Source organism: Tamandua tetradactyla, chromosome 16 (assembly GCF_023851605.1).
Source record: "Tamandua tetradactyla isolate mTamTet1 chromosome 16, mTamTet1.pri, whole genome shotgun sequence".
In the NCBI taxonomy this organism is placed as follows: domain Eukaryota; kingdom Metazoa; phylum Chordata; class Mammalia; order Pilosa; family Myrmecophagidae; genus Tamandua; species Tamandua tetradactyla.
This window is the reverse complement of record NC_135342.1, coordinates 74,170,304-74,193,654: the sequence shown is the minus strand read 5'-3', so window position 1 is coordinate 74,193,654 and position 23,351 is coordinate 74,170,304. Positions and strand designations below refer to the sequence as shown.

The 23,351-nt window shown below is 44.9% G+C and overlaps 1 long non-coding RNA gene across 2 annotated transcripts; it reads left to right on the top strand.

Annotated features, from left to right (window-relative positions):
* The first annotated feature begins 3,598 nt into the window (after positions 1-3,598).
* LOC143659787 (uncharacterized) lies at positions 3,599-19,555 on the top strand. Of its 2 annotated transcripts, none has more exons than XR_013163740.1 (7): positions 3,599-9,030; positions 9,934-10,023; positions 11,470-11,585; positions 12,033-12,307; positions 13,330-13,425; positions 14,844-14,973; positions 18,375-19,555. It is a non-coding gene; the product is annotated as an uncharacterized LOC143659787 (long non-coding RNA). The 2 variants fall into 2 exon arrangements; XR_013163739.1 differs by lacking the exon at positions 18,375-19,555 and adding an exon at positions 15,590-18,365.
* Positions 19,556-23,351: the final 3,796 nt, after the last annotated feature.

The following is a 23,351-nucleotide window of genomic DNA, read 5'->3' as shown; positions in this document are numbered from 1 at the left end:
TCTGTGATCATGAACTAAATTAATCATTCAACATATATAATCAGCACACATTTATAGCTCTTTTATAATGTGCTGGGTTTGAAGAGGAATTCTCAGAAAGATGAATTGCAGTCCGGGTCCTCATAAAGCTCGAGTTGGAGAATCAGAACATCTATGTAAAAAAAAAATATGTAGTGACAAACCAATAACACACAGATGGACTGCTGATGGAGAAGGTATCCACAAGGGTTTCTACTATCAAAAATAATTTCAGAATTGCGCCCAACCAGAGAAAATTCCTCCTTTCATTCAGCTGAGGACGTTTTAATTGAGGTTGAGACTTATTGCCTGCCAATCACTGTCCCCAGCACTATGAATGTATTGACTCATTTACTCCCCACCACCATATAAGGTAGGAATTATTGTTATCTTTGTTGAAATATGAGGAAACTGAGGCACAGAGATTTAGACGACTTGCCCCATGTTCCATAGATAGCCGATGGCAAGGGTGGGATTTGAACACAGGCCTCGTTCCTAGAGGAAACTGGCTTTTATTGAGTGTCTCCAAGTCTCAGGCTAAATTCTTTCATGTGTTCTTAGGTTTAATTTTCATAAAAGCCTCATAAAGTGAAGAAGTCTTAGCTCCATTTTTATAGATAATAAATCGAGGCTCAGGGAAGTGAAATTGCTTGCTGAGGGTCATGGAGCTTATACGTGGCAGATCCAAGGTTCAAATCCAGGTCTGGCTGATTCTAAATCCTGTGCAATTGTACCACGCATGCTGCCTCTGCTAGGTCAAAGCTATGAGCGCTTTCTCTGGTGAGCAGCTTTTTACAAAAATATATTTGTGCGTGCAGACACCCAGACACGCAAATGCACATACATACATGCAGACACACACACATGCACACACCCACATGCACATGCGCACATGCACACGCAGAGCCACATGCCCATGTGCACGTACATACATACACCCACACCTCTCCCCTGCAACCAGCTGCTTCTTCACTCCAAATTCCAAATGATTTCACAAAGGGGCTCGTGTGGGTGACCCCTAGCCCAGCCCCTCCATGGAGAGCTGAGCCCATGGCCGGGGCACCAAGGTCAGGACCCTGCATTCATGGTGGACTCCTGGCCCAGGCTGCTTCTTGGAATATGCCCCTGGGGCATTTCCAGGGGCAGATGTCTCCCACACTCCACTGATAATCTAAGGGCTCATTCCTACATTTCCCACAACAGTGGGGACCAAGAGCTATAAAAAGCTACTCTGGCCTACCCAAGGGGAGGACTTGACCCGTAAAGGACCCGATGTACTTATCATGGCCAGAGGAGCCAGAGTCACCTCGGAGGTCCTTGGCAGGTGCCTGGCTCCCCTCCTTCCAAGCCACCAGGGCCTGGGGCATTGAGTGACTTAGTGAAAGCTCACGTGAGGAAAAGAGAAAGTGGCTAATGGAGTCACACATTCAGAGGCTGATCTCTGGAATTATAAGCAGTTCCCCCACCCCACCTCCTTCACCAGTTGCCCAGTGAGATCAGAATTTGCTTGGGTCTCAGGGGACCTGGGATCTTGTCCTGTCTCTGCTGCTCACTTGTTAAGTGACCGAGGGCGAGTCCCTTAAATCTCTCTGAGCGTAGAAATGGGTTGTCAGACGATTAAATGAGGTCGTGAGTGAAAACTGCCAAGGGGAATGCCTGGCGCCTGCCGGGTGTTATTTTGGGCCTGAGCCTTCTCATCTCAGCCATCCCCCACCAGCTCGCCACTTCCATCCCAAGAGCCACTGATATTTGTCAAGGCAGCCACTGTTCCATGAGGGGCGATTCACATTTCCTGCCTTGCCACCCGCGAGCCAGTCGAGAGCCAGAGGTCACAAAAAGTGAAGATGAGCGTATCTGTTTGCTTATCTGACAACAAGAACAACAATAATAAATTAAGAAACAAAACAGAACAAAAATATTGCACATGGAATAGAGACCCAATTCTTCCCTGAGATCTCCAAGACCTGCTGACTCATCTCACATCAAATCATGCCGGAATCTTTCCCTCTCTACCCCAACCACAATGACCTTCTTTGAATTTAGTGAACCCCATAGCCTCTACCTTCTAGCAGGTTCCTTGCATTGGCTTCTACCTCAGCTGGAACAGGGAGAGCACCTGTTTGTACTCTCAGGTGTCTCTTCCTCAGGAAGCCTGCCCTGAGCCTCAAGGCCTGGTGGCTCCAAACCATCACCTGCTCTCCTGACTCTGGCCACCTCTTCCTCATGCAACATCACGTTCATGTCATGCTGCTGCCCATACCCATGTACATGTCCCATGAAAGCAGGGGCAGGGGGATTTTCTTTTCCCTCCCCACCCTCCTCTCTATGCCCTCCCTTCTCCCATCATCATATCCCAAGCCTTCCAAGGATGTGAGCTGTGGATCGAATGAAAAAGGAAGGCATGGCCCACTTGGCCTGACACCCACGTGAGAAGCTGATACACAGCCCTTTCTGCCCCTCATTCAGTCCTTAGTGAGAGGCAGGTATGCCCAGTGGGTCCTGGCAGCCTTCGGGTAGTCTCCTCTTCCGCCACCCTACCTGTCCAGTGTACTGGGAAGGTGTCACACTGTGAGTGTGCACATGCTTCCCTGCCATGTGGAAAGGAGCACAGAGAGTGTTAGGATGCATGGGGAGGAGCAGGGCTGATGGAGCTGATGGGTTTCTAACTCCATAATGGACTGGTCAGCTCGTGTTCCCTCTTATCAAGCAGGAAGCTGGCAGACTGTGTTTTAATCAATTGATAGCATCACTTGGCATCCAGCAGTCAGCTCAGGTTGTGGAAAAGGTCAGGGCACTGATTTTCCAATCTCCCCATCTGCACAGAGATTTAGGGTTCAAGGCAGAAGGCAGTGGCAAGGCACCTCTTGAAACTCTGGAGAGGAGCCAAAGCTTTGCAAGCCACACTTCCTCTACAGAAGGAAACAAACCCCTAGATAAAGAGGAAAAAGAGAAGAAGGAAAGAGCCAAGAATGTTTTGAGGGAAATGAAACTGTCATATGACTGTGTTCTCCCCTTATTGGGGGGCAGAGGGTTTGTTAGCTGCCAAGATGGGTGCTCTTCAGAACTGAAGTTGATTGAGCCTCTAGTAGGAATCTCGTCCATTTGTCCAGCCCTTTGCAGTTACAAATACTTTTCACATCTCTTTTTCTTTCTGTGGCCCTCCACAGACCCAGTCCCATGACCCAGAAGTTTCTGATTTCCTTTTCCCACTTTGTCTTTAGCCCCCCTCAGTTCCAGGCTGACTCCCGTCTGAATCATTTTCTTGAAGTCCAAGCAGGTCACACCCTGCTTCAATGGTTGCCCCTCTCAGTGGCTATTGAGATGGCATCTTCCTGTGTCTGCCGCTCCTACCCAGCAGGATGCTACCAGGGTGGCCTAGTTCACCATCCTACTGCCAGGGCCCAGTACAAAACCTGGGATTCAGAAGGTGCTCAGAATATATTTATGAATAGATGAATGGATGGATGATGGGTGCATGAAGGTATAATGATGGATGAATGGATGGATGAAAGTATGATGAGTGGATGAGTGGATGCATAGATGGAATTTTCAGGGCAGGGGCAGGTAAAAGGGACTGAAATGGGGCAGCATTCATGGTGGTCAAAAGCCGGACTCACAATTGAGACTGGCAGGGTCAGTGGCCTGGTGACTCTGGGCAAATGACTTGTATACTCAAAAGCCAGCTTTTCTCATGTGTAAAATGGATTTGTAGCAGTACCTCCTTCAAAGGGTGGTTGTGATGAATGTGAGATGGCACTGGGCTTGGCATGGAGGAAGAGCTCAGGACCTGGGAGTGATGTTCTTGATGATGATGGGGTGGGGGGAGGAAGAAGAGGAAGAGGAGGAGGAGGTAGCAGCTATGCTCATAAGAGTGTGCATCTGCACTGGTTTAGCATCCTTATAGATCTGCCCCTGCCCTTAGTCATGCCCAACACCCTGATAAATGTTTGCCATTGGGGCTCTTACTAGTTTGCTCCCACAACTTTACTGCTGTATGTTGCCTTACCTTGTTAAGACCCTAAATCTCCCCAGGTCAGTTCTTGCTGTCAGTTTGCTACCTTGGACTTAACATTTCTGATCTTGTGTATTGTTCAGGGAGGGTTAACAGTTGTAAATAAACAAACAAAAACCAAATTAATGCAATAAACATATATTTTATGTAGACATCATTCAATGAAGGTATTTCTGGCTGGGTAGATCTCCAAGTGGTGACTCGGGGACACCAAAGTGTGACTCTGCCATTTTTCTAGGTCACCATCCTCCTCTCTCAGCTAGAAAATAGAGGAAGAGAGGAGAAAGGATCAAGTGGGAAGTTCTATGGGCCAGCCTGGCAGTGGCATCATTTACTTCACTCACGTTCTTGTGGCTAGAACCAAGTTACATAACGTTCTCGTAATTGTCGGGAACACCGGGAAACGTAGCAGCTAGTTTGACGCTGTTATGTACCCAGAAAAAGCCATGTTCTTTTAATCCATTCCTGTGGATGTAGACCTATTGTGGGTGGGAATTTTTAATTAGGTTATTTCGGTTGACATGCACCCTAGTCCATTCAAGGTTGGTCTTAATCCTTTTACTGTAGTCCTTTATGAGATAATAAAGGATAGAAAAAGGCAAGAGAGTTTAGAAAGAAAAGCCCTGGAGGAGCTAAGAGAAAAGCACGCAAAGAAGTTTGAGAAAAAAGCCCCAGATATGCTAAGGGGGGTCGTTGGAACCAGGAACTGAAAATAATGAAACCCTGGAGCGAAGGACCAGCAAATGCTGGCCATGTGCCTTCCCATGTGACAGAGGTGTCCCAGGTGCCAGCAGCCTTTCTTCAGAGTGCAGGTATCATCCTGTTGATACCTTAATTTGGACATTTTCATGGCCTAAGAACTGTTAATTGTAAGTTAATAAATCCCTACTGTAAAAGCCAGTCCATTTCAATGCAATGGTATATTGCATTCCGGCAACTTTAGCAAACCAGAACATATCATCTAGCTGTTTTCTAGAAGAAAAAGGAAATAGAGCTTGGTGGACACATAGAGGCATTTGCTATATCAGCCTTCCATGTTCACCCTTGGCTGAGAACTTGACTTTGATTCATGGTGCCCTGACCCTATGCTTCCAGTCCAGCCCTGTCCAGTTATAGGTCTGACCCTGGTTCCTGAGATTCTATCCCAAGTAGAGCTACCCACTCCACCTCCCACCCCAATCCTTGGACTGTCCGAGGATTGAGCCACTGACAATCTGTAGATATTCTGTTGTGGACACTAACAGAATATTGGACACCAGGTAAAAAATAGAGTATTTCACCTGGATACTTAGAAGCCCAACTCAAAATGCCTTTGGACACTTGTATAATGATGTCTGCACTTTGGACCATGCACTAAAGGAAGAATCTTCTTCGCTTTCCTTCTCCTTCCTCCTCTGCTTGTCCCAATCTGGGTCATATCAGTTTGTGCTTGGAGTTGGCTTTTTTTTTTTTTTAATCCAAACCAATTAAAAATGTAGTTTGTAAAAGTGAGAAAAAAAATTGTCTTTCACTTCAACTAAGAATTCTGCCTGCCCAATTTCACCTGGAAAAGAATTGAAACCGACAACGTGTTACTAATTGGGGAATTTCAGCAGTCCCTTCTCTGCGGCATGAGTTTTCAACATCCTAACTCCTGCATGTGGATACAAGTTTACCATATCTGAAATACAGATTCTGAGAGGTGATGTCTCAGACAGACCAAGGCGTGCAGTCAAAGGATATTTGGGAACAGGCCAGAGATTCTATTAATCATATACCCTTGATCTTGACCTAAGAGGGAGAGTTGGGTTGGGTTCCCATGAAGTCCTCTAGCTGTAGGGATGTTAGTACTTTCTCACCAACAGCCAGTCTCCTAATCAGTTGACCATTGAGAACTGTGATGCAATGCACGGTTGTGGACCTTTGTGCCAGAAATACCTGGATCAAATTCCAACCCCATTACCAATTACCACTGTGATTTGGGCCAAGTGGCAATTTCTCTGACCATCAGTTTCCTCATCAACAATACAACAGAAGACAGAATTGAATCACTGATATAAAATACCAGCACAGACCTTAGTACACAGTAGTCTCTTTCCTTCCTTTCTTGCCTATAGAGGAAACACCAAACCCTGCCTTTGGTACAGGGTAGGATGAGTTTTTAAATCCTCAGTATGGTAGTTTGCTTACCTCTCAGATTCAGACAAGCTGGCTCAGCTCTATCAAGAGAGACCGAGAAATCTTTGCTATTAGAAGGGAGTTGATTTCTTACAAGTGCATCTACTGAAGCCTGCAATGATGGCTCCTCCATCAATGGACAATTCCATTCAAATATGAAATCACAGAAGAGAACTGGAGGGCCAAGGCAGGTCTTAAAGTTGATGCTCATGCAAGCACTGAAATAAACCATTCACTAGCTTTTACAGCAAAAAAGTTTGCTGTAAAACTGCAAAACAATCACAGTTCTTAATTTATGGAGCCTACACTGGAATTGTATCTTGGGATGGTACACAGGTACCTTGGAATGGAACACAGGGATATTACACTGAAATAGTATGCAGGTTCACTGAGATGGTACAAGTGGAGGGTTTACTGGATGGTGGATAGATCCTTTGGGATGGTACACAGGTACATTAAGATGGGACACAGGGATGTTGATATGGTGCATGGGGATGGTGCAAAGTGCACTGGGATTGTGCCGAGGGACATTGACATGGTGCATAGGAATGGTACATAGGTGCACTGGGATGATGCACAGGGATGATGAATCATTGTGATGGTACACTAGGATGGGGTATACGTACCTTGTGATGGTTCATGGGGATGGTACATAAGTATACTGGGGTGGTACCCAAGTACCCAGGGATGGTATGTGGGGCTGGCTTACTAGAATAGTGCACAGGTATGTCACGATGGTACACAGGCCTGCTGGGATGGTACACTGAGGTGGTACATTGGGATTGTATACCTGAAAGTTCTGTAAACAAAGAAGTTGTGTGGGCTCTGGCAAAGGCCACACCATTGCAATGTCCAAAACTCACCCAACAGTTTGACATGGGGCTGATGGTGGACTTTTCATTCTTGTCCTATGACCCCAGGAGCTTTGTATGAACATAGGCTTTGAGAACAAACGACCTGGGCTCAAGTTCTAACTCCACCACTTACGACCATGTGGACTTGGAGGTTCCTAAGCCTCCCTAGGTCTTTCCATTCTCTCAGTTATAAAATAGGGGAACTATTTTCCCTATAGGAAGCCTTTCTTCATAGACTCATTGTAAAGTTCAAGGTAATACGTGAAAAGCCCATAACAAGTCCTCACATGACACTAGCTCTGATTATTAGTGGGTATTATAGATTGGTAGTGTGGCCCCATGGGGAAGAGGGTTGGGAATTTGACCAAGTTTTAAACTTGAACTTCACTGCTCAGTAGCCAGGAGGCCTCTAAACTTTGGTCTTCTCATCTATAAAAGAAGTTTAATAATACCTATCACTGAGTATTTGTTTATTTTTTTAATAAGCCACTCCATCCACAATGCATGTCAGGGAGCTTGCAATAACTCACACAACAAACAGCAAATAAATAGATGGCCCAGCTGTAGGAACACTGAAGTTCCAAGTGTATAACAACTGTCAGCATTCTTGGCACACAGTAGGAACTCAATTAACCTTTAGTTTCCCCTCCTAGTATGGACGCAAGATTTGGGAGGTGGTTTTCTTACAAGAGAATATGAGACAAATGATATTGCTACCCAAGAGGCCCAGAACCATGAAAGCTCCTTCATGCTGTGCATACCTGATCAGGGGCCTCGGTCTGCTCGGTGTCAGAACACTTGCTTCACGTCCTATGTCCCACTTGCTTCACGTCCTATGTCCAGCAAATCATGTCCACAGGGAGGGACAGGCTTTCATCATAGCCCACGCCCCATGGGTCCATGGCTTTTGACATACAACATACACCAGAGGCCCTCGTGGTCATCACAATGGCCAAGGGGCACCTTTTCCCCAAACAAAGGTGTGTCGGTGACAGCTCTGGCCACTGCCAAACTCAAAATAAAATTAAAGTAATTATAGCAGTCCCCTCTCTGGGTCCTTTCAAGTGTCGCTGATATTATTGTTTCCGTCTTGTTCTGGAATGTTCTGGCCCTTTCTCTTGGCCTTGTCAGGAATGCTCGAGGTGGGGGTCATGACCTCAGAGAGGTGTGATGGCCCTTGACCTTTTGGGTCGGGAAGCCCAGAAAAGCCCTTCCAGCTAGTTGGTGACCATCCCGTGGGTTTCCGCGTGGCCCTCTCCAGGCCTGCACACAGGACCGTGAATGGGCAATAGAAATGGCACTTTAAAAACTGTATTTGGCGATGATGACACCCGGGACAGAGGTGATGGGCATTGTGGCCTGCATTACACAGAAAATCGAAGTCTGTGACAGGAGCATCTGCCACTCGGCTGTCATTTTCTCATCCTTCTCACCGCAGGAGGCCTGTCCTCTCTCCTGACATGTATGCCTTTTGGGTATGCGGATCTTCCTGTTTCTCCTTTACAACTACCCCAGGAGCGAATCCTCTTGTCCCTCCCATTTGAAGATGATGAAACCCAGGCAAAGAGAGAACAAGTAGATTTCCCAAGTCTCTGATGAAAGAAAGGAGAAAAGTTGGGAAGCAAAACTAGGTCTATGTCCATGGTTTTAACTGGTGTCCTTTACTGTCCTGCATGTGCTTCATTGAATTGTTTTGTTTTAACTTTTGATTATGGAAAGTATCATACAGATATGAAGTAAGCAGAATAGTCTTGTATTAGCTGTCTATTGCTGTGTAATGAATCACCACAAACTTAGCAGCATAAAGCAGCACTCGTTTATGATGTCATAGTGTCCATGGGGCAGGAGCCTGGGCATGGCTTTTCTATTCCTCTGCCCAATTTTCCACAAGGCTACAACCAAGGTTCAAGGTCCTTCCAAATTCCCAGGGTTGCTGGCAGAATTCATGTCTTTACAGATGCAGAACTCATGGCAGCTTATTTCTCCAAGGTGAGCAAGAGAGAATCCCTGCTGCTTCCAGGCTCTGGGCTCAGGGAAGGGCAGCGTCCTCTCCTGATTAAGTCAGGCCCACCCTTTGATACACTCACTCAAACTGATTAGGGATTTTAATTACATCTGCAGAATCCCCTCATTTTTTCCATAAAGTGGGGTTTAGCATAATCACAGGAATTATATCCCATCATATTCACAGGTCCCACCCACACTCAGGGGAAGGGTCACTGGGGATCATCTTAGAAATCGGCTTATGGAAAATATAATAAACCCCCATTTAATCACCACTCAGCTTTGATAATATTAGCAGTCTGTCATTCTTGTTTCATTCCCCACTCTAACTTGATCATTGTCATTTTTTATACTTTTTTAGGTAAAATTAGTATCTACTGAAATGCACAAATCTTAGCTGGACAATTTTAACACATGGGTTCATAGCTTTGAATTTTATAATAATAATTTCAAATGTTTCCATCTCCCCAGCATGTTCCCTTGTGTTCCTTCCTAGTTAGCTCTACCTGTATATCTCTTTTAATTTGAAAGGCTAATATTCCTAAGAAGTACCTAGTCTCCTATGTGGCAGAATGCAGGCAATCGATCAATGTTAGCTTCCTTCCAATTCTTCTAACTTCAAGTCCAAGGTCTATATGGGATACCACGAAGGTGAAGGGAAGGGCAGAGCGGAACTGCCCATGGCCAGGGAGAGGAGAGTTCCTGAAACGCTTTGGCCAGGGTGGGTTTTGACGCCGCTTGTGTGCATGCCTTATTCATGGGTTAGGTGGCCGTGACCTGCTGCCGGCAATGTCTAGAAAGCATGGGAGGGGGGTGATTCCTGTTGGATTGGTCTGCACAGGTCTCATCGTGAGGGCACGATTAAAGTCAGCCCTCCTTTGCTTTTAGATCTCTCCCTGTGCGTGTCTCAGGCTGGGACTAAGAAGGCTCTTACCTTTGTTTTCCTGAAACTGGGTGGACCCCTCTTGCCTACAAAAGGTGGGTCTGGGTGATGCCTATGCTCAGCGCTTTCTTCCCTCACCAGCAACAACAACAATACAACACAACACAACAACAAGAGGCAGTGCAGCATCTGAAGAACAAAGGGGATGTAGATTCAGAGAAACAGACTCCAACTTTGTGATTTGCCCAGTTTATTTTAACTTTAGAGCCCCTTTCTCCTCTCTGCCAGCTCAACCTCGCACAACTTTTATGAGGCTCAAAGACAAATACAACAGGGCATGGCAGAAGCCACCTGATTCATTTTAGTTCTCTTTGGCTTTTACTTTTTGGCATTTCCATTCATTCATTTGTTTGTCCAGGCAGCCACTTTCTCAACCTTCTTTCACCACCGAATATACATGAATGCTGGAAAAGTATGTATTAATCAGACATAGTTTTATCTTTAGCAACAGAGATAGGCATTTTTATAAATAGCAACAGTATAAACCAGCAAGGGTAATTTCCCCCAAATAGGTAAAAACAAAATGCATTAAGGCTTCCAGGGGCCCGTTTTCTTCTGAGCGTCTGATCTCTAACTTAAAAATTACAAATAATTCTAGCCCCATCCCTACCCCTTTTCATTCTTCTCCTTTCCTCTCCCATTTCTTCCTCATTTCCTCTTCTCCTCTCTCATTCAAGGAAATACTCTGTCCATCTTTCTCCCTCTTATTCTTTTTTCTCCTATTCTCCCTCTCCTTGCAGGCATGGGAATATTCATCTCTCCTAAATAAACTACCTGCCTTGATTCATTCCCACCCAGCTCCTCTATAAACTGCACCCTCCCCCCCATATCCCTTGATTGGTAGACATTATGAGAAGCATCCCATAAAGAGCAACACTGGTGATTTCTCATCTAATTTTTTCAAAGATTTGATTTTTAAAAAATTTTAAACCCCCAAATGCCATTAAAATCCTCACCCAGATCAGCTGTATCTTTAATTGTAAAATCCATTTTAGTCAGCAGAGCTTGCGATACTGTTAAGTACTTATTTTTATTGTCTGTCTGGGTATGGTTTTTAACTGCAGGTGGAAAATGAATCAATAGTGTCATAAAGGCACGCTCACCCCATGCCCTTTCCGCAAGCCTGCTCTGTGGTGCCTGAGCTTAGAGGCGGGGCTGATGGTTTCTATGTCCCCAAAACCATTGGGACAATTTTCTAGGGCATAGGAGGCTGATGGAGGGGCTTCTCTCTCTCGGTGATTTTGCCTGACAGCATTTGGCAAAGGCTACTAGTGCTTTTTTTTTTGTTTTCACAACCTCCACCGGCCATCCACAGGTGCAAGTGTGCCAAGACCCTGTGCTTGCGTCCTTTTTTCAGAGGCCTCCTCATTCTCCATCCCCACCCCCTACCCCCGCACTTATCCTGGACTGTCAGGAAGAATCAATTCATGGAAAAATAATTGCCATGCTTCATGTCCATTTTTACCTCCCTTGGACTTTAGTATCCTGAAACTCCTCCTTCATCCATTCATCGTGATTGGCATGCAGAGATCCAGGGCTTGCCAAGAGAAAAGAGGGAGAGGGCTCCTTCCATGTCCTGGAGGAGAGCTCCAGAAAGGTAATGAGCATCCACAGGTTTATCCCTCCCACCATGGGGCAGACTTGGGGTGGACTTCTTTAAGTGAGGGCTCAGGGATGAAGGAGAGGGAAGTAAATGTGTGGGCACCTGCCTTTATCAATGAATGTGAGTTCTAATTTGAATTTGAATAAAGGAAAAGAAACAAAAGAATTCCTATTGAGACAAAGGGTCCAGAGGAGAACATGTTTGAACAGCTATTTGGAATTTTAATCATTGAGCTTTGTCCAGAAGTCAATGGCAGACTTTATCATCAAACTCTGGTGTGAGGTAGGGCAGGAGCTGTGCCCCAAGAAAATAGGGTCTAGGTTTGGTGCTGAAGCAGCAAAATCCCCTTGTACCCCTCCCAGGCCTTGATAAAACTAGGTCCTCATTCATCCATTTACCTACCCTTCTAGTGTTTATTGGGAACCCACTGTTTGCTCACAGGGTCTTGTTGTGCAAGATAATAGAAGCTGGATGATGGTCCTAGCTTCAGCATGCATGTTGTCTGGGAACTGCCTGAAGATCTCATCTCTCAGCCGGGGGAACTCCAATCCACCCTTCAAGGTCCAGCTCCAATGTCACCTCTTCTGTAACATAAAGTTGCTCCTCAGTAAGGCATGTTTGAGAATCAGGGCCTTTGCACTTTCTGTTCCCGCTGCCTGGAATGCATCTTCCTCAGAATGTTACCTATCTCACTCTGTTGAGGTCTCTGCTCAAAGGTGACTTAATCAGAAAAATCTTCTTTTACACTCTATCAAGAATAGCATCCCCAACTCTTTATCTCCTTATACCACATTGTTTCTTCATAACCTATATGATCACCCACTACATGCATGTTTATTTGCTTACTGTTTGTCCCTTCCCACCAGTCTACAAGTTCTGTAAGGAGAGAAATTGTGCTTTGTACATGGCCAGCTAGGTAGCAACACAGTCCTGGTCCTCATGCACAGCTGCTCAATGACTGATGGGCTGAAGCTCTCTGCAACTGGAGTTAATTTCTTTCTTACTTGTGCTCCTTTAGCACTTGTTTCCTCTCCATGGCAGTTTTTTTAAAACAGCTTTATTGAGATATATTTCACATAACATATAATGTACAATTCAGCAGGCTTTATATTTACAAAGTTGTGTAACCATAGCCCAAATCTAACTTTATAACATTTTCCTGACCCCAAGAATGAAAACCAAACCCCACTGGTAATCACTCCCACTTTCCCGCAGCCCAAGCTCTAGGCAACCACTAATCTACTTTCTGTCCCTATGTATGTGGTCTTACTAGACCTTTCCTATAAATGGATTCATACTATATATGTTCTTTTTGAGTGGCTTCTTTCACTAAACATGTCTCAGAGTTGACTTAAGCAATAGCACTTATCAGTATGTTGTTCCTTTTTTATGGCTGAATGGTGCTCCATAGTATATATAGACTGGATAGGCAACATTTTGATTATCCATCCATCAGTTGATGGGCATTTGAGTTGTTCCCATTTGTTTTTTAGCTATTTTGAATAATGATGCTGTGAATATTGGCATAAATGTTTTTGTGTGGATGTATGTATTCATTTCTCTTGGGTAAATTCCCAGGAGTAGAGTTACTGGATCTCTGGCAGTTTGTCACTTTAACGGTGTATTTATTTATTCTTCTTTCCATGGTCAGCCTTTGAGCTGCTTAAGGGCTGGCTAGAAGTCTTGAAGTCTTAGTCATCTGGTATTTCTGTAAGACTTAACCCAGATGCTTTCATAGGTCAGTTCCTTATAAATAATACTTGTGCAAAAGGAAGAGAGAGAGGAAAAGGAGAGAGAGAGGCCAAGCTTTCTCTTGAAGCCAAAGACCACTGAGGTAAGGGAGAAACAAGGGGAATTTGCTATGGGTTCTGTCCTAATTGGGAAGCAACACCTTATCTTGTGTAAGAGCAGGAAAAGCATGTCCATAACTTAAGAAGGGCATTTCCTTCAGCTGTCTAATGACTTTGCTCAGATCACCATTTAAAAGAATTTCCCCTAATAATAAACATAAATTGCAGACAATAAAAAAGATAATACAGAACAATAAAGAAGAACATGGGCCCCTGTAATCTACACTCCTGATGTGGCCACTCACCAGCTGTCCTAGGCCAATGACATGATATTTCTGAACGTCAGTATTTCCACGTCTGTAAATTGGCTGAAACAACAAACACCCTGTTGGCCTCAGAAAGCTGGAGTGAGGGTTAAACACAACAACTTGGTACAAGTATCCAACAGAGTCTTTGTTTATTAGGTCTCTGTGTTCTCAACTGTCTGCTCTTAGCCCAGGGTATGCTGAGAATTCTGAGTCATGGATTCTGCCAAATTCTCTGTGATGTATGCAGATATCTTAGGATCTGTGAGATGGGGGGGGGGGGGGGGCGAGGTTTGCAATTTGTTGGGCAATGGATCTTTGTTGTAAAACACAGAAAGATGTCTTTCTATGTCACCCTCCTGTCCTTGTCACCTCTTCTCCATTAGCATGCATGAGAGCAGTCAGCAGGGAGCAAATTAGGTAGGAAAGTCCTAAAAACATGGACTGGCAAAATGACATTTATCTAGCTATTTGTGCAGGAATAAAAGGTGATGTGATAGATATTAATGAACACAATAGCGGTGGTAGCTTCCATTAATTGACCCCTATGATATTCCAGGCATTAAGTAACATTCTCTATATATCTATCCATCATATCTATTCCTCATGGCAAGTCTATGAGGTAGATATCACTATCTGTATATTACAAATGAGGAAATGGAGGTCCAGGAAATTAAATATCTTCCTAGCTGGTGGCAGAGCAAGGAGAAACCCTGGTCTATGTGATTCCATTCTACTGTCCTCTTCCAGCACTAAATGCTTTGAGTGCCACTCACTGTGTTGGGTTCTCAGGATAGAAAGATGAATAAGACACAGTGATGCACAATAGTAATGAGCATAGGGTTTGAGGTCAGACAGAACCTGGATCATCATCCATCCATCCATCCACCTATCCAAACTTTCGTTCAACAAATACATATTAAGTGCCTTTTGTGGGTCAAGTACTGTACTGGACATTGGAATCCTGGCTCCCTTTCCTACCAAACATTAAGAAAATTATCTAACCTCTTTAAGCCTATTTTCTTAGCTGAAAAAAAAAGTGGGAGGACTAATTATACCTATCCTGTTGAGTTGTTGTGAGAATAAAAAAAAAAAAAATGCTTCACACAGTACCAGGCAATAGTGAATCAATAAATGTTGGATGTTGTTATCAACAGTGGTGTTTGTATTTGCATCGGAAGACAAAGAAGTCCCAGGGGTTCAGTGTCACACCCTGCAGTTCTCTGCTTCCCTCACTCTTCATCCAACCCCAATGGACTGAGAGGCCTTCACAGCTGTGCCTGAGAGGTGAGCTTCCCTACTCACCACTGGGCCCTCTGATTTCCTAGAGGCCAGCACAATGGCATGCCCCACACCCTCCCAGCAGCTGTGCCAGGGACGGGCGGATGGGTGTCCCTCTTGGCAAGGCTCCAATCAGGACAAGTGTTGGGGTTCAGAGGACAAAGGAAAGGGACATTTCAAGGAAGTTCCTACTTCCTCAGAACCAATGTCCCTATCTCACTCACATGATCTATTGGGACATCCTTCACGTTCCACATGTAAGCACGTCCTGGAAAATGCCAGTGTTGCTCGCTCATGTGATGAAACATCTTTCTTTACAAATTTACTGTTACCAGAGAAGCTGGGGGAGAGGAAGAGGAAGGAGGCAGACTCCACATTTCTGAGCAGGGTTGAGATTGTATATTCATATCATTGTTATATACTTTTTAAAATTTAAGATCACCCATATCTGCAAAAGGGAATTAAGATGAATCCTTGTCATGGGGGTAGGGGTATTGTAGGATTAAATGTGGCTCTGTTTGTCAAATTGCTGGGCTCTGCAGCAACCATTTGTTCATGCTGAAACTTATTTCATCGTCCTATTGTGAAGTGATTGAGACAATTTCATTATTCCCATTTTCAGGGGAGTAAAATTGAGACCCAGAGAGATAACTTTGTTTGCCTAAAGTCACACAGCTACTAGGTGGAGAACCAGCCTCGAAGCCCAGATGTCTGTATCCAAGTCCGTGTCCACACACCAATTCTTGGCAAACTTTTTCCCTAAAGGGACAAATAATGAAAATTTTCAACTTCGTGGTCTAGAAAGACTCTGTTGCAACCCCTCAACTTTGCTTTTGTAGCACAAAAGCACACATAGACAACACGTGAAAGAACAAGATGGCTGTGTTCCAATAAAACTTTATTGCAAAAACACGCAGTGGGTCAGATTGGGCCCCTGCAACTGTAGTCTGTCGGCCTCTGCTTTAGAGCAAGGCCTGGGCCCATAGGCCACATGGTGAGGGAGGCAGCCCCTCCATAAGGACATCTGCACGTCCCTACCGCAGTCACTGTTCACGTGGAAGACGGCTGATATAAAGGAAGTGCGATCCGGCCATGCACAGAAGCAATCCAAGCAAGCGGAGGGTTCTGTATGAGCGCGCCATTACAAGGGTCTCCTGCATGTGGCCTTCCTGACTGGGGACAAGAATAGCCCTGGTGATTTATAAGGCTCTGCCCAGCAAACTTGCTTCTCTGGTTTCTTCTCTGCCCCCTGGTTTATCTTGTCCTCAGTCACCCCCTTCCCTTGCCCTCAAAGAATTCAGATCTCCCAAGGCATGAGGGCCGCGCTACCCCCGTGTGCACCCTCCCAGCATGCTCTGCCTGCCCCGGGTGCCCTGCGAGGGGCAGGGCAAATTAAGGATACCCTTACCTTGAGGCGGGAGCCTGTGGGGTTGCTCCCTGGGGCTGCTCCAGACCAGTTTCGGGGACAGCAGGTGCAGTTGTTCCCTGACACCAAAATACCTCTTCAAGGCGGACGGCGGGCGGCGGGCCAGGCAAACAAGTGCTGGGCTCCCGCCCTCCGAGGACTCGGCTTCCTCCAGAGGACACATTTGCCGCGAGGACAGCCCGAGTGTTAATCCTCTCACCCAGGAGACCTGAGCGTGGGTCAGCATTTTAGCCGAGGGCTGGCCCCAGGCAGGGGCATCCCTCCAGGGCTGGCTGGCTGGCTGGCCCAGGACTGTGCTTGGAAGTTGCGGCTGCTGGGGACTCCACGGATACCATACACCCCGAGTTTACCCCACTTTACCCGTCCTCCCCACGAGTATGCACAGTGTCCTGGGCAGTCCCACAAGAGACCACGATGGAGGAGAAACTCAGCCCGGGTTGGGCATCGACACCACTGTCACTTTGTCAACTTATTACCTGAGATTGATGTGTGATGCAGCCAGGGCTGCTCAGTGACACATTCTAATTTAATTAAATTTCTGTTGGATTGATGTCTGATCAATCAATAATGTTAATGTTTTTGCAATTTGGAGATTTAACATATGGTCAAGCCACGGCACCCCCACCATCCACGCCGGCACCCTCCATTTCCTTTAGAATATTCTTTCTGAGGAAGTTTGCCTGCCTCTGTTTTATCCTCCCCTCCCTTCTTCCTTCCCTCCCATATTTAAACATTTATTAGGTGCCTACAATATGGCAGTATAACAAGATGGAAATATGTTATTTGTGAGCCACTTAGAGGAGTGGCTCACAAACCCGAGTGTGCACCAGAATCTCCTGAAGGGTTTGTTACAGCACAGATTGCTGAACCCTGCCCCCGAGTCTCTGCTTCTGGGGTGTGGCCTGAGAATTGATATTTCTCATAAACCCCAGTGATCTGGCTCCTGCTTGTTTGGGGTTTCCGCTCTGAGACCTGCCAGCTTAGAGAATAAGGGTGTGAATTCTGGAATCATCTGTGTTTGTATTCTATTTACAAAGTGTAAGACTTTGGGCAAGTAACTTACTTTCTCATTGCTTCAGTTTCTGCACCCATAAAAGGGGAATAATCATGGAGTTAATGCATAGGATCACTGCAAGTAATAAGTGAGGCTCAATGAAGTCCATAAAATACCCTCATGGTGTCTGCAGTGAGCCCTTGATGCTTGCCAACTATTTTTATAATGGACAGCAAGACAAATACACCCTGCCTGCCTGGAGCTTCCACTGCAGAGGGCAGCTGGGTGGTATAAATGTAGGGATGATATGATTCCAGGGGCCCTGGGCCGATCAGGGAAATCAGATGGAGATGTCCTGATGAGATTAAGTCAAAACTGGAAGGTGGGGCAGGAGGGAGCAAAGGAAAGACCCTTCTGGAGTCTGTACCTTGTGGACTGTGGCAACAGTTTGGCCAGTATCCTGAGCACAACAGGGAGCACAGGAGCACTATAAACACAGAAGGTGACAGACGTAGTTAGATTTTGAAAAGATCTTTTCAGCAGCAATTTAGGGGAATGGGTTGGAGGGTGGAGAGATGGATGTGCCTGCGGCATGCAGTGGATTAGCCAGCCCTACAGTTCTGAGGTTCCCCTTCCCTTTGGAAATCTGACTCCCCAACTGGCAGATGCCGCAGGGTCTGTGTCCACCTGGACCACTATAGCTATCAGTTGGGTAGTAGAAGACCGAGGTGAAGGAACCCGTAAGTGATGAGGGATTCCAGACACCCTGTCCCTATATAATGAGAGTAGGGTGTGAAAGGTGCCACAATAGGCATTGTTGGGGTTTGAATCATGCTCCCCAAACTCCCCCACCCCCAAAAGGCATATCTGGGTTCCAACTCCTTGTGAACCCATTTGCAAATTGGACCTTTGAAGATGTTACTAGTTAAGATGGGCCCAAACTGAAGGGGGGTGAGCTTTAATCCAATGTGGCTGATGTCCTTATAGCAAATTGGAAACAGAAGAGGCCATGGGATCAGCAAGAAGCTGGAAGGAACCTGGAAGAGAAAGGAGAAGTCACTGCTGTGTTCATCATCATGTAATGGAAAAGTCCAAGAACCCAGAAGGTTGCCAACCAGCCAGAAGATACAGCCTGCAGGACGAAGCAAGCCTTCAAGCTTCTGTAGCCTCTGAAATGATGAGACAATAAATTCCTATTTTTAAGCCAACCCATTGGTAGTTATTTTAGTAGCTGAAAACTAAAGCAGGTATCTTCTGGGACTCAGAAGAGCTAGAACACACCCAGTCTTCTCTTAAGAATTTTGCTATTATCACACACACATCACTTATCTGTAGAACAATTACAAATTAGCACATATATTGGAAAACCTGTTACTGACGATCAGCTGTATGACCTGAATTGGGCATTTGGAGGTTCCATCCTGAGAAAGATCCAACTTTGCCCTCCAGGGTGTCCTGCTTGGTGGGGAGGCTGTATCTAATTCAGGATTTTGTTTCTTTGTTTTTTCCCAGGACCCCTACCCAACATGCCTGAATAGTTTTCATTATTTCTTTCAAAACAGACCTCAAACCAGACATAAACGGTGAAACCTGAAGAAATAAATCAATCACTAGGCGTGAGATGGCTTTGCATTCAACAACATCAGCAGGCATAGTTTAAACCCATGGGTCATTTTACACTTACAGGAATTTCAGTGTATACCACCGTCTGACCTGCAGGCCATCCCTCAGGTGCCTGGGTTAAAAGGGGGCAGGAGATGGAGAGTCCAAAGAAAGTGGGGACCAAAGGAATGCTCAAGCCACTGATGCCAGCAATCATAATCCTGTGTCTCACCAGAGATGGTGGAAGTCTGAAGGAGAAGGGCTGGATTTCCCTGGAGAGCCAAAAAAACTTCCAAAACGTTGAATATGTATTTCTCAGCCTTGGATACTCATTTTGGTTAACTCATTCATTCATCCATTCACTCATTCATTGCTTTATTTAACAAAGGAGGTACAGCAGAGGGGTACAAGTTTGTCAAGTCCAAGAGGCTGCAAAGAGATTAATATTTGCAATATCTATTGGTCATAATGACAATAATGACTGTTCGGGTCACCAACATATATTGAGTATTTTCCCCATGGGAGGTATTATGCCAAGCCCTTTTCCTGTAACACTCCATTTAATCCTCCCCACATCTACTGGAGATAGAACCTATCTCAGCTCTCCCTTCATTGGAGAAGAAATTGAAGGCCGGAGAGATTAAAAAATCAGCCCAAGGCCCCACCACTAGTAATGGTGGAACTGAAACTTAAACACAGATCTGATTTAAAAAAAGTAATAATGCATTTTTTTCAGTAATGTTTTTGTGTCCTCTTTTGCCCCGGATCTTCATCCAGATAGTTAATGAAAAGACATGAAACGTTAGTACCCTATAGAATGACTTCTATGGACCTTCCTCCACTGCTATTGATCCACAGTCAGCATATTTGGGGACTGAATATTATCCACTGCCAATTCACCTAAAATTGTACTAGATTGGGCTGCATTTCTCCTTGCTGAGGTTTTAACAAATAGTTCCTAGGATATTTATTTGTCCATAATTCCCTTGAACCCCAATCTATTAATTCTTTTAAAACAGAAAAGGTCTCTTATTTCTTGATCTTACTTGTTGTGGTGGGAACTAGGTCTCTTTCCTTTCTTTCTCATACTTACCATCTGCAGTAACCCATCTTAGAATTTGCTAGAAATCAGGGTCAGAGACTAGTCTACTTTTGAGAATCTACTTTGGCTCCTTTAGAACCCCTGGGACATTTCTCTTTGAATGTCTTCCTAGCTCATTTCCTACTGCTGTTTGCAATCTTCAAGGATGTTATTGATGAGGCCCTGCAGAGCTGAATTCATCTGGAGCACCATTTCCAAAATGGCAGCCTTGGGCTGACCATATTCTGCAGATAGGTTTTGCTTAGGTCTGCACTGTGTTTTAATAAATTCTGAATTCTCTGTATTTAAATTTGGAGGCAGTTCATATATAGAATCATTCAGAATTCTGATTTGTCTTGGAAAATGTGACGATCAGGCAGTACCAGTCTTCATGACTTCATGTCCACGATGGGCTGGAAGGAGCAGCAGCCGTGCTCTCCAGCTCACCACTCCCTGTGTCCTCTTACTAAGCCCCAATCAGCCACATATATGCACATTTCACCCCTGCAGTTTACCTGCTGGCCCCTATAGGGCATCTGTGTCACTGCCCCTGGCATATGCTATAACCCTGTATTCCATAATTAATGCCTTGTTCATTTCTAACAATGTGTGTTTGATTCTTTCCAGCTTTAAGATCTTGTTCCTCAGTGGAGAAGGTGGAAGCAAAATATCAGTGGAGCACTTCTGCTTTCTTGCTGTCATCTGGCCTCTTGTTGCATCATCTACTCCCAATCCCTTCCTTTTCCTTCTTGCTCCAAACATAGCTCTTTTCATCGTCCTGAGCAATTTTCTGCAAGCCTCAGCTCTTTCTAGGGTTTAGTCTCCTAACACTCTTCCTACAGAAGCAGTGTCAGTTTGCATTTGTTTTAGGGTGGGATGGTGCGTAATAGAACAATGCACCTGCAAAAACAACTAAATTAGAAGCATTGCCACATTTCAAAGTCCACAGGGGGTTCTACTACCTCAAGAAAAATAAAGTATTGATGCAGTTTAAAGAAAAAAAACAAGTTTTTAAGAGATTAAAAAAAAAAGCTTAATGGTTTTGGGAAACTTACATGTTTACTTGTCTAACTTAACCTGGAGAAGGCCACATTTTCTGATTTTGCAGAAAGTCCAGACAGAGTTTGACTCAACCTGGAGACCAGATGCCAAACTTGGTCCCAATCAGAACCTTGCAAAATGCTAAATTCCAGTTTCCATAATGCATGAGACCCAGTGAGTATATTTGGTGTGGTAGCTGGATACAGTCGCTATTAATGGCAATGCAGATTTGCCTTAATTCATATAAGACGTGGAGTTTTCAAATCAAATTGTCATCGGATGTTAATGATATCTCCTCCTGCTGTCTTAAAACAGGACTGGAAGGAAGCCTTTCAGGGCATCAAGATAAGCTGGCAGTTAACAAGAACAGCAAGAGTGATCTTATTAAAATGTAAATCAGATCCTATTATCTAGCTTAAAACCTTCCAGTGCTTTCCTGCTGCCTGTAGATTAAAGCCCATCACCTCACCATGGCCTCTTGGCCCTACAAGATCCATCCTCCAGCTTTCTCTTAGACCCCATCTTCTACCGCTTCTGCCTTGCTCTTTGCTTTCTAGCTATGTGAACTTGCCTTCTGTTCCTTAAACTAGTCAAGTTCCTTCCCAACCCAGGCCTTCGCATTTGCTATTTTTCTGCCTCCTGGGATGGTTTTCTTTCCTAACTTTATGGAGCTGCTGTCCTTATCCCACTGGAAGCCCAAATAAACTGAAATACTCATTCCCTAGGTATCCCTTCTCTGAGCACCTCCATTCACACAGCCCCACCCTCCACCACTCTGATTCCTTACACTGGTTTATGCTTCTTTGTAAGGCTAAGCAATAACCCCAAAGTAGATTATATTTTACTTATTTATTATTGCTTTCCCCCCACAAGCATACAAACAAGTTAGAGGCAAGTTATTGGTCTGTCTTGTTCACTTTTATATCCCTAGCACATAGAACAGTGCCTGGGATTTGGTAGATGGTCAATAAATATTTGTTGTATGTAAGTCCAAAGGCAAATGAGTATGGGCATGGAAGAAATTAAATGTTGGTGGAGCTGGAGTGAATGGAGTCTGCTTTACACGTGTGTGTAAGTGTACACATATTCCTGACAAGAGCTGGGTCTGGAGAGGAAATCAGAGGCGAGATAGGGAGGGAGCAAATTGTTAGCTGGGGCAAGGAGTTCAGACTTTGAACTCAGAGCAATGAGGAGGATTTCTAGACTCCTAATATCACGGTTAATATCGTGGACTCTGCAGTCAGGTAATGCTGGTGTTCAAATCTTCTACCTGGCCACCTTGTGACTTAATGACTCAACTTGTTAGTTTGTACCTCTGTTTCCACACCTGAAAAGATGGAAGCAATAAAAATCCCTCCCTCATAGAATTGTTGGGATGAAGTGAAATATGTGCAGAATATTTTTTTCACATTGCCTGGCAATAAACGTTATCACCACTCCTATTACTGTCATTACCATGTTTCTAAAATCGAACTGAGCCACAGAATATATGTGGAGAGAATGGGCTGATAGGGCTGGATTGGTGGAGGAGGAAGTGGAAAGTGGAAAGGACCAGGTACCATCTGGTATATAGGAAGCAGCAGGCCTCCATTTCACCTGCAGATTAGGTAGGCCTGAGGTCTGATGTAAGCAGTGATGGGTGACTTCTTATAAACTGGTATGACTCAAGCATGTTAGGGCTAGGTTTGATAAAAAGCAACCATAGGTAGAGAGCTGGGCAAAGGGGGACAAAACTTTATTACCTAAAGTTTCCATTTTCCTGGACTTTTTCAGACTAACCACATGGACATAAGTGCCCTCTCTCCTTTTCCCCAATAGTACTTGTGGCAGAGATTTCTATATGCTCAACAAATCCTAGACCTCTTCCTCCTGGACTGGACTTTATTTTTCTGCATCCCTTGCAGCTAGATGTGCCACATGACCAGGAGGAAGTATTAAAGACCTTTCTGGCCTGAAATACATGAGAATCTCCCATGCATTCCTCTGTGATCTCTCTTTTCTGTCTACTGGCTGACCTGAGATGACTCCAAGGACCTGGAGGAATGTAGAACCACAGGGAGGAAGGAAGGAAGGAGGCCCCTGAGTCTTCACTTGCAGAGAGCTTCCCAAGAGAGTCTGGACTATTGTATGAGCGTGAAAAATTTTGTTGTGTTAAATCTTTGAAATGTTGGGGCTGTTTGTTACAGCAACCAATCAACCCTAACTAAATATACCACCACTATGGGAGCATCACTTGAGTA